This window comes from Salvia splendens, chromosome 5, assembly GCF_004379255.2.
Source record: "Salvia splendens isolate huo1 chromosome 5, SspV2, whole genome shotgun sequence".
NCBI classification, from domain to species: domain Eukaryota; kingdom Viridiplantae; phylum Streptophyta; class Magnoliopsida; order Lamiales; family Lamiaceae; genus Salvia; species Salvia splendens.
Window position 1 is genome coordinate 11,063,397 of NC_056036.1, and position 11,705 is coordinate 11,075,101.

Sequence of the window (11,705 nt, forward strand, 5' to 3'; positions counted from 1 at the left end):
CTAGCTATTTTTTGCAAACATATGTATATATCTATAGCTAAAAATATTATTAATGTTTGATAGAAATCCATGGGTTCCATCTTAAAACCAATTGGTGATAAGAGGAGAGACCCATGAGACTTATATAGTAGATTAAGCTCTTGCCAACACCCTCCTTCAAACCCTTCAAGGTGAATCTTGGAGGGGTTGGACTTTGAGGGGTTGGACTTTTTTATGATCTATTGGACAATTTTTTATGATCGATTGGACAATCGGCTCAATCTTTTTTTTCGATCGGTTGGACAAATTTTCTTCAAGGTGAATCTGGGAGGGATTGGACTTTTTTATGATCGATTGGACAATTTTTTATGATCAATTGGACAATCGGCCCAATTTTTTTTTTCGATCGGTTGGACAAATTTTTCAGCACAGTTATACTGCTGGGTCAATCATTTTTTTCCGGTTTCAGCCCAGATATTTCAGCACAGTTATACTGCTGGGTCAATAATTTTTTTCGATTTCAGCCTAGATATACTGCTGGGTCAGTTAAATATGACCCACAGTCGGCGAACCGCTCTGATACCATGATAGAAATACATGGGTTCCATCTTAAAACCAATTGGTGATAAGAGGAGAGGCCTATGAGACTTATATAGTGGATTAAGCTCTTTATGTATACCGATGTGGGATATTATTATATTCATTTTTTATGTTTCAATTGCCAATAATGTTTATTTTTTGGTTAACAATTGGATTGCAGTAAATGGAAAAGGATGTGGCAATAGTCAATATGCCTCTCCACATTAGTAACTACTATTTCATGTCCTACTTGATTCAATTATTAAAAGGCTCATTTTTACATTATACTTATATAGTGGAGTAGTATTATTATCAAAACTACACATGATATAATATGATACGGTCGGCATGAAATAAAACTAAGTTTGGTGTTGTTGTTGAATGCTTGCGTCGTACAAAGGTGTGATTGATATATTCCAGTAAACAATCTTATTAATTAATTATTGCCAGCGGAAATAGCATGATTATCGAATCCAAGTATACGTATAATGGCTGGCTTTATAAACAATATCTGAAGTCTCAACACATAACATTTACTACAATTCATAATGAGGTTGGAAAATGCATTTTATATATTTTAAATTTTTTAATTAAGAAAAATATCGTTACATGTATTTGAATTAGAAAAAAATATCATTTAAATTTCTTAATAGTATTCAATTTTTCCCTTGAAGTTTAAAAATGACATAAAAGACTTTTTTGTCCTCTCATTTCTCCTCTATTTTATTTCTCACGTAACTTTTCTTCTCTCTCTATTTTCTCTCTCCTCTTTTTTCATACTAAACAACACTTATTTTTTGTAATATTGTTTTGGGTTGAACAATATAATTTAATACAATATATAACAACAAATTATATTGTTGAACTCAACATTATTTATTTTCTTCGAAAAATACATGTACCGAATCACCTTGCACAATCTTGAAGTATTTTCAAAGTATAGGAGAATTTTATCAATGAGCAAATTATAGTACAATTTTGATACTATATCTAAATTATGAAAATTTAATTGTTATATAAATAGTATCACATGAAAAAAAAGAGGGGAGAGAGAAGATGATACGAGTAGCCCCGACGCAGAGGAAGCAACTCAACGGGAGGCGGAAGAACACGAAGCTGCGCCCGAAGCATCACCGGCGCCGCAGAGCAAGAAGAAGGTAGCAGCCGCGACTAGGACTCTGAGACCGCGGAATAAGATCAAGGCTCCGGCAAAGTTCACGAAGTAGTTACGTTTTGCTATAGTTTGTTTCTTTTTATTTTTGGGAATTATTTTTGTTATTTTAATTATATTTGCGTCGGGCGATTTATAAGCCCCGTTCGGGTTTTCTTAGTTGGTTCTTTCCCGAACGTATTAGGATAGGTCGAACCAACCCTAGGGTTTTAGTATAAATAGAGCCAATATGTCATCTTTGGAATCTATCTATGAAATACATGACATTGGCTCAATTGATTGCCCAACAAGAAACACTCAAACTCGCTGCCGACGAGGTTTAAATCTCACGCCCAGCACTCTACCGCCGACGTCTTCGCCGACCCGCTATCGTGGGCGCTCGACGGCTTCGGCCACCGTTTCTTGTTCGCGAAGAATTCGATCGTTAAGGAGGAATACCCTTAACAGAAGATAGTTTTTTATGTTTTTTAGGCTCAGGGGTGTAAATGAAAATTAAAGACCTAAAATAGTATTTTTTTTTCAAATTCAAATGCCTCCAGTGATATTTTTTCTAGTTCGATCCTAAAAGGTACAAAGTGCAATTTCTTAGGTACCAATTTTGAACTTCACTTTATAAGAAACTAAGTTACAGAATAGATTAATTACAACTCCGTCTGTCTCAATTAAATTGAGACACTTCTTTTGTAGACGAAGATTAAGAAATTGTGTTGAATGAACAAAATTAAATGATAATAAAATAAAATTTAGATGTTTTGTTTCTTGATAGCCATAATTATTTTGAATTCATAATTTCCAATCGTAAATGTAAAACTATAAAATATATATGGAAGAATATGTACTGTTTTAATTACACAGTAACGAGGGTGAGACTTTTGAATAGGGTGTTTGCCTGCCGTCAATCCTGTTTTGACCTTCGCTTCTCATTTTCAACAAAGAAAACAAGTCAACGAGTGGGATCCACGCGGCAGCTGCGCGTGCGGGTGAAGTGCCCCACTCCGACTTTGAGGAAACAAGAGTTCAATCAATTGCGATTTGCGACGTAAATTAATAACGGTGCAATAAATTTCATCCCCGTAAATACATGAGAGTTTTACTACTTCAGGAGAAACAATTCGAATTTTCTTCAATTTAATAAATTATTTCAACAGCTTATGATTTTTCATAATTCTTGATACTTAACAGTTAATAATATAAGTCTCGAGCGATTACCAATTTTCCTAAAGAAGCTAATCAAGACTAAATTTGGAAAAATAAGCGTGCATATAAAAATATAAGACGCAGCTAATAAGCATTGTTATATATAAAAATAAAAATAAGAATTAATATGTAAAGTAGTAGTGAGCAGTGTTCCTAAATTCATCAAGGAAAAATGTTTCCTACTACATGAAATATAAAAAATATTAATACTGTACTAATCTATATGAAACATCCCACATTCATGAAACACTAGAAAAGGAGAAGAAGCTGACTTTTGCCAAAAGTCAAAATTGAGCATAATGCAAGCTAATAATTCTTGCGTTATGCGGTTGATATTAGTCAATATGGATTTATGACTCAAGGATTTGACGCATTGGTCTCCTTAACATTCTTTTCCCCTTTCACATGTTCAATCTCGTCAAACATTAATAATCGCGTAATGATGGAGTACTAATCTTTGATCATGAGGTTAATTGCATGCTTGAAGGAAATTAATTTTGTTCAAAATTGGCTGTTACACTTGCACATTAAATACATGATCCTATTGATCCCTAAATTGCTATGGTATTTAAGTTAATGATCTCTCAAAAAAAATACTAGGAAATAAGCTAAAAGAGATGATATCGTTTGAAGTCATTTTCAATTATTTTTACTTTTTTTGTATTACTACTAAAAAGGGTGGCATAAGTCATATCCACATAATATTCGGTATGAAATGTAGCTTACACATAGATGTGATGAAATCCATCTCATCATTTATTCGATGAAATACAATGCTCAAAAACCATAAATAAAGGGCGAGCAAATTAAAAATGAATAAACGGGACAAATACAATCCATACAAACATCAAATTGGGAAGCAACGCATACAAAACATAGACACGCACCAATGCTCGAGCCAAATCCACTAAAGTAGTGCAATGAAAAATCAGGATTAATGAGCAACACACGAGCCGACTGCGGTAACCAAAACCAAACAACGGAAAGGGTGACACATGAAACTCATGCAACATACATTATCACAACTACCAATATCTCTAAGGTACACATGGACAGTGGCGAAGCCAGGGCGACCGACCCTAAACCCACATCTAAAGCTCATAATAATCAATAGTATTTAATATTTTTAATTTTTATATAAGTATAATGGATGGAAACGAATTTTTTTTTATGTTTGAATATCCACCATGAAATATAAACCAAAATATAATTTATGTTGCTAGAGGGAAAACTTGGGACATCTGGGTCACAAGACACTGTCTTCAACTGGCTGTGCCATAGAAATCACATGTAAATCCCAGTTTGCATATATAATTATATAGTCAAACGAAAAATTGATGGGGCGGGGGGAACAGGGGCTCCCTGGCCCCAACGTGGCTTCACCACTGCACATGGGCAAGATCCTCCAACCCGACAACCATACTTGATCAGGCTAGCAACACGCTTCCAAAATTTGTTTTAAGTTATTTCCTTGTGTAATATTCTCTCTGTCCCATGTTACTAGCATTTTTCTGTCTCAACTCGTTCCGAACTACTTGCACTTAGTCTTAGGGAACCCTAATTCTCGTCACAGCCGCTCGTTACCACGGCAAGGTAAATAAGACCACAACACCAATCAGTTAAAGCAAATAGTAGGCATCCACAAGCCAAAATACCGATAATTAAAGGCATATAGGTAATAATGGATGGCTATATATATTTTGGTTTTCACCAACCTTAGGATTTTGGGAAATGATGCTAACATTGGAAGGCTATTTAATTATTTGGATTTGTATAAGTAAAGCAAAAGTAATATATAATGTTTTAATGAATGAATCGACTAAAAACGAGGTTGCCCGAACCAAACAGTGTGTAAACATATTTGCAAGAATTTATTCATTGCCAAGCAACCAATCCTGAAAGAGAATCATTGGGCAAGAACCATGATGAATTTATAAATTACTGTACTAGTTATATAACTACTAAAACATACTTTACTTTATAAAATTCAGTTCATGATCAATTTGAACCCTTTTTTATGGGGGAAAAAAAAGATAAAACAAATTTTGTCAAACAAATAACTTCAGCAGAGTTATGACGAAATGAGAACAACCAGATCTGAAATTTCATGTTCTTTTTGGAACTATTAATAAAAACAAAAACAAAAATAAATAACACACACGCATGAGATGATAAGATATTTTGGTCTAACCAAGTCAATGCAATGCGCGTAATTAAATATGCGAAATTAACGCCACTGAAAAATGCATATTCTAATCATGTCGTTTCTTTTCGTGGAAATTACTCGGAAAACAATGTATCATAATTAGTCATCATGCTACAATTTTAAGGCTTGATGTTACATGGGCTTGGGAGATTAATAAAATATTTTACAAATTAAGGTTAATAAAGTAGTACTATGATTTTATTTAATTAGTGTCATCACTTTAAAAAAATCGTTTGAGAGTTAAATTTGGGTAACGAGCAATTACTAAAAATATTTGCGCTGGTGCTGTCGAGCAAAACATTTCGTCATTCTTATCCAAATGTAAAATATAAGAATGGGACTATATATGTTATCTCCAACCCCATCTCAATTAATTAAACAGAAATTGATCATTCTTGCAAATAAACGACGAACATAATGTTACGCATTTTAAGAAATCAATCATTGAGACCGTACTCCAAATGGCCAGTTTTAGAAAATAAAATTTGATAATTAAATGATGAACATGCAAATAAAATTGATTCATTATTACCCGGCCCCATCGATCTTTTCCTTTGGAAAACTTCTTTGAAATTTCGTGAATGTTTATTTCATCAGTTCTTAAAAATTCTATTGAGGAGCGCACTTCTTTAATTATAATAATATAGTATTAATAAAAATCTACAACTGCGAAAGTACGCTTGAGTGTAGTCACTAGTTATCCTTGATATATTGGCGTTAGCGTTTAATGTATAAAATATTTTAAATTCTCTTGTTGATTATACGATTTAATTAAAAAGTAGTACTCTCTACTAAATACTAGTATCAGTTTGAAGTAAACATCGTGAAACGACTCCAAATTAATTTTCCCGTTTGAATTCATAATAGAGTATTAAAGATCTCAATTTTATGACATTACAAAGTCGACCTTTTTATCACGATTTTGTTTATAAGATGAATGTTGTTAGGCCTGTCAAATTGGGTGTCCGTGGATACCCGATCTGAAAATTTCGGGTACCCGATCCCGAATTTCCCAAAAACTGATACACGATCCGAAACTGATTTCAAGTATCCAAACACCTACTTGGGTATCCAGTCCCAATTTTGGATTTTTCTTTTTAGAAAATTAACTACAAACTTGAAGTAGTTCGAATTTAAGAGAATATAAAAATATGTATAAAAAATGTAAAAAAAACTACACTAAACAGAAAATGAGCATTTCGTCCTCAAACAAAAGTACCTGAACAATATTAATCCATAAAGTTAATTACCTTTCATGTGAATTTTAAAATTTCGTCCTCAAACAAAAGTACCTGAACAATATTTATCCATAAAGTTAATTACCTTTCATGTGAATTTTAAAATTAAATCATTGCCAAAACATATCATGTATCAGCTCACATTACATAAAATTAATAAGTTTATAGATAAATATTAAGACTAATAATAAAAAGAAATCCATCGAAAGTTTGAAATATATCCCAGATTTAAGATTTATATTTTGTTGCCAAGTATTAACACATACATACACAACAAAGTCTCCAAATATTAATCGCAGTGGACTTGTTCTCTAATAGGCAAAGTATTAACACATACATAATTTATTAAATTATTTTTTTAAAAAAAAATAGGTAAGTCGGGTATACCCGATCGGATATCGGGTAACCCGATACCCGACTATCCAAAAATCTCACTACCCGATCCCGATCCGAAATCCAAAAAGTTGGGTATCGGGTATCCAATTACCCCGACCGTTCCCGATATCTATGTTGATAGACCTAAATGTTGTTGTGAAAACCAGTTTTGACTTTTGAGTCCCTTTATACAAAATTTTCCTGTCCATTAAATATATTTAAATCTGAAATCGAGTGTAACTACTTGTGAGCACATGAATCTCAGCGAGCTTGGTAAAACTTCATATGCTCAACCTGGTAACAATTCATTTAAGTGAGGGACAACATAATACATCGATGTAGGAATTTAAAAAGGTGTAGGATTTGTGCAATTATTTTATCGATATATAGTTTCAATGTATACAACCTGAAGAAACAGTAGAAGTTTGCATCATTTCTTCACCCATCAATTATTTTATGGTTTACAATGCTCGAAGCATGATGTCATTTTTGAATCATTCACACATTTAATATGCAGATTGCAGACACAATATCGTGAAAAACAATCGAGTGCCTCAGTTCCTTTGACTTGTATTCAGTAAAGAGACTGTACACAAAAAGTATGTATGTGGGTGGGTGGCCAGGTGGGCCTTGTGGCTCATTATCATTTTATTTTATTTTATTTCAACATTATTGTTCACACTTCCAACTAGCTTTATCTACCTATTCGTGGGCCCTATCTTTATTGGGCTTCTGGCCCACATACCATTTGGGCTAACTGAATGAGTTCACTAGTTTCAGAATACATCAAATGGGCCTTTCTAGGATACCAATTACGCGCACACACTCAATGATTTTTATACTAGTACTAAGAACAATCACTATTAATACAATCACTTTTATTCATAATAGCAACCTCTCACAACAATCATTTTCATATATCATAAATAGGATGTCAATCGCGCCAATCCACTAAGTTTCAAGTCAAACCCACCCAGACGGTGGGCTAATACGATCTAGGCTAATTGAGTTGAAAGTTTATCGGGTCAAAAATTTCAACCCAACGAGCTAATCGGTCCACAAGCATTTTATTCCTAAAGATCTTATATTTATAATATAAAAAGATCTTATGATGAATACTGACATATTAAAAATATTACTGAAACATACAGATTATCCTAAAGCATGTTTTAGGATTATAAATATTTCTAATTATGAATTTGAAATTTGAAATTTGAAATTCGTTTATCTTTAGGATCAATTGAAATTTTCAATTCGTTTATATTTATATTACTATATTATATTTACTTTATCACATCATTATTGAAATGTTGAATGCGTTGTCCGATCGACAAGGCGGGAGAATATGCAATAGTTGCATTTACACCAATAAGCTGTTGTACCAATCTATCAATTGCTAAGTCATATCTACTCGACTTGTAGATTAATCGGGTTGAAATCTATCAAAAGCTAAGTCAAATCTACTCAAGTTGTAGATTAATCGGATTGAAATTTTATTAGGCTATATAATTTCATTCTCAACTCTCTAAATTCAGTGGCGGAGCTAATGTATAACAAGGGAGTACAACTGTATATCTGAACCCCAGTAATAAAACTGCTAAATATAACAATGATTACTTGACAAAATGGGTTGTGAATTGTAGTCATAATATGAGTTTGTGTTAAATTCACGCCGAGTTCAACTTGGAAGAAGTTGTCTAGCTAGGTTTGGGCCTCGTGGCCAGGTTTAGCCGACTAATTGTAAATCAAATAGTGTTATTTTTCTCCCTAAGGCCTCTTGCAATTTTTGTCTGATTATTGACGCATTTCAATTAATCATTGAGCTATAACATCAAATATCTCGTGCTTGGTTAATCTCAGTACATGGATTTAAATAGGAGCTAAATTGATTGAAATATGGGCTTGAAAATTAAAGCCCATTTGAAATTAATTTATAGCCCAAGGCCCATCTCAGAAAATTTTATTACTACTAGTATGTTTCATTTGCAATTGATTAAATTGGGACATCGCCTTTGTGGTGTATTCCTCAACTGCGTGGACTTCATATATTCACATGTATTAATTGAATCAATCAGTTTAGGCTTGATTCTGAGTAGATATTTAAGAGTTTGTTGGTGGATATAGTTTAGTTGATGAATGGAAGCTTGTGTGTGTGTGTGTGTGTTGAGGGTCATTGTTGGTCAGGTTAAAACTGCACATGGTTGACAACTTATATATGATTGTAACATCACAAGCTGCCCCTTTTAACATCGATAGTTATTACTTCACTTGTTCAATCATATGTCACGCATTTAACACTCCCTATCTCCCAGCTTGTACTCTACAGTTGTCCGCTTCTGACCCTGACAAGTTTCCCTGTTGTCATTTACTTCTCCTTACATAATCAAAATCAAAATCATTTATTTGAATATTCATTGCCAAATTTTGTTAATTGATTAATGGCTTTGAGATTGGAGAGGAAGCACTACTGTGAGCAAGCATTGCATGATATTTTCTTGCAACATGACTTTACTACACTATCTTTTCATCTATTAGTTGAGAATAATAGTTTTATGAGGGACCTATCCTTACTCTGTGATTGCTCTTGCTCCCACCTTTCTGCACATCGTTTTAATTCATTAATTCTTCTATAAACTAGTGTTCCCTTATGTACACATGTGACATGTATACGGGTCCCATCGAAATACATATTCCCTCGTCCCATTAAAAATAAAACGTTTTTCATTTTGAATTGTCCTATAAAAAAATGAAACATTTTCTTAAAAGGAATTTAAATCACTACTTACTCTTTTTTCTCTCTTACTTTATTCTCTTTTCAATAACTCACAAAATAACGCTACCCAAAAAGCATATGTTTACGGGAATCCTGTAAAGTGGCTTCTTCTGTCACTGCACAAACCCTAATAACCTGAAGGTATGCTGAAAGTACACACTCCATGTTGTGATGGATGGGGACTAATAAAAGTTTATTAAAATATGGTAAATTGCCATCTCTCTTATATCATTAATAGACTATTCATATACGAGTGATATTATAACAATACAAAGTGTTGACAAAAACATGGGGAAAATGATACTTACATGAGTACTATTAGTTTGTATTATTTATTGTTTTTACATTTTTCAACGCAAATGGTACCCCAATGTATGCATCTCAAAGATTTTTTAACTAACTTAAGAATTCTTATCCATATATCATACATATACATGTAGAGTGTGACTTAATTTGCTCATATCTTTTTCATAACTTTTGAAGAAAACCTTTTCATATAATTATAATAGTAGTACTACAACTTATGCAAAACTACAAAATTAATCTACTCTATTAGTAGTACTTATGAAGGCCTAAAACCAAAATGACCACATTACTATAGTTAAATTGACGATGGATTGATGGGCACACTCGTGAAGACGCCAAAACAAATATATATAGAACATGCTTCGAGATAACCTCAAAATATTTCTCCCTCCAATAAACACATATAGTATTGTATTCAATTATGTATTTGTACGACAAGGAAAAGGAGAGCAAATTAAATAAAACTGGATCAGTAATTGCTGGAAAAACAAGTGTAAATCAAAGGAGCATGCAAACCGTAAAATGAAGATAAGAAGAGACAAACGTAAAAAGTTTTTTTGTTTTCAGTTGCAACTTTTTGCAGGGGACAATTGTTTCAGAAATAAGTCTGGGGTATATTTGTTGTCTGAATAAATCATCGTTTTATTTTCCTGTCCTTTGATATATTCGTCTGTGATAATGTTTTTTCGCTTCAGTACTTGTCTCCTTTTTTTCAGAATAAACGTGACACTTTTTCTACTTATTTTTGAAATAGTAATGGTTTCACGTTGCAGTTCAGCTTAAAATGTGAATTGTGATTCGGAAATACAGGAAGTGACAAAATGTGAAAATATCCCTTGCTTTTTTTTAATTTGTTTTCAACGAAAGAAGTTGAGATTTTGATATGGTATATCTCTCATCTTTTGGAACATACTATATGTTACAACTTGCAAATCGCTACGCAACCGAATCGTAGAATGCATAATATTTGATTCGGACTATAAACGATAGCTAAAATATGTTGTTTTCACTGAACAAATGTGCTTGGGCTAAATATGGGCATGAGGAAAAACTAGAGACCGAAAAACAACAAAATTGATATGAGGTGCACCAACTACTCATATGTGTTTCATCCCACACTTTTCAAAATCTGAAAATAAATCACGAAATATGAAATTTTCTCAATTATCTCATCCTTCTATTTTCCATCAAATTACACACTAATGTGCAGCCGATTTAAAACACGTTGATAGAACGGCATCGAGCTAAATAGATGTTTACCCTATTAAGTTTGTGAAAAATGTTTACCCTACTTGGGTTCTGTAATTTTGATACAATTACTTTATTTGGTTAAATAATTTTAGTATTAAATTAAAGTTCTTCTGTGGGTCAGCGTTAGCATTTAATTACTCGAATTAGAGTTAGCTATGTACCCCGTCATTCAACGACTCTCACTTGCTCTCATTTAACTTTTGAGTGCATTAGACTGCCAACATAAATCAAAGTGATCAATATTTATAAAAATTACCACTATATTAATATCTTAATTTGACCTACAAAATAAGAGACCCAATCCGAACAAACTTGTAAGTACAAGGGTGGGACCCAGAATGTTCTTAACATTTAAATTTTATTTAGTCAATCACATGGGCCCCTCGCTTTCTCTCATTACTTTCAAATGATATTTCTACTACTGTTAAGCAATAACTAATTTAAGTAGAGTCAGTAGCTGGAGTAGTCTTGCTTTATGTACATTTACTTATGGAAGGCATAAAGTAGGCTTACATTCCCAAAAAATTGAGATTTTGATTAATCAATTAATTAGAGTACTGTAGTTTAGTTATAATTTTTCTTTGTCAACTAGGATTAGAGATCCGATGCGACTGAATCGAAGAAATGAAG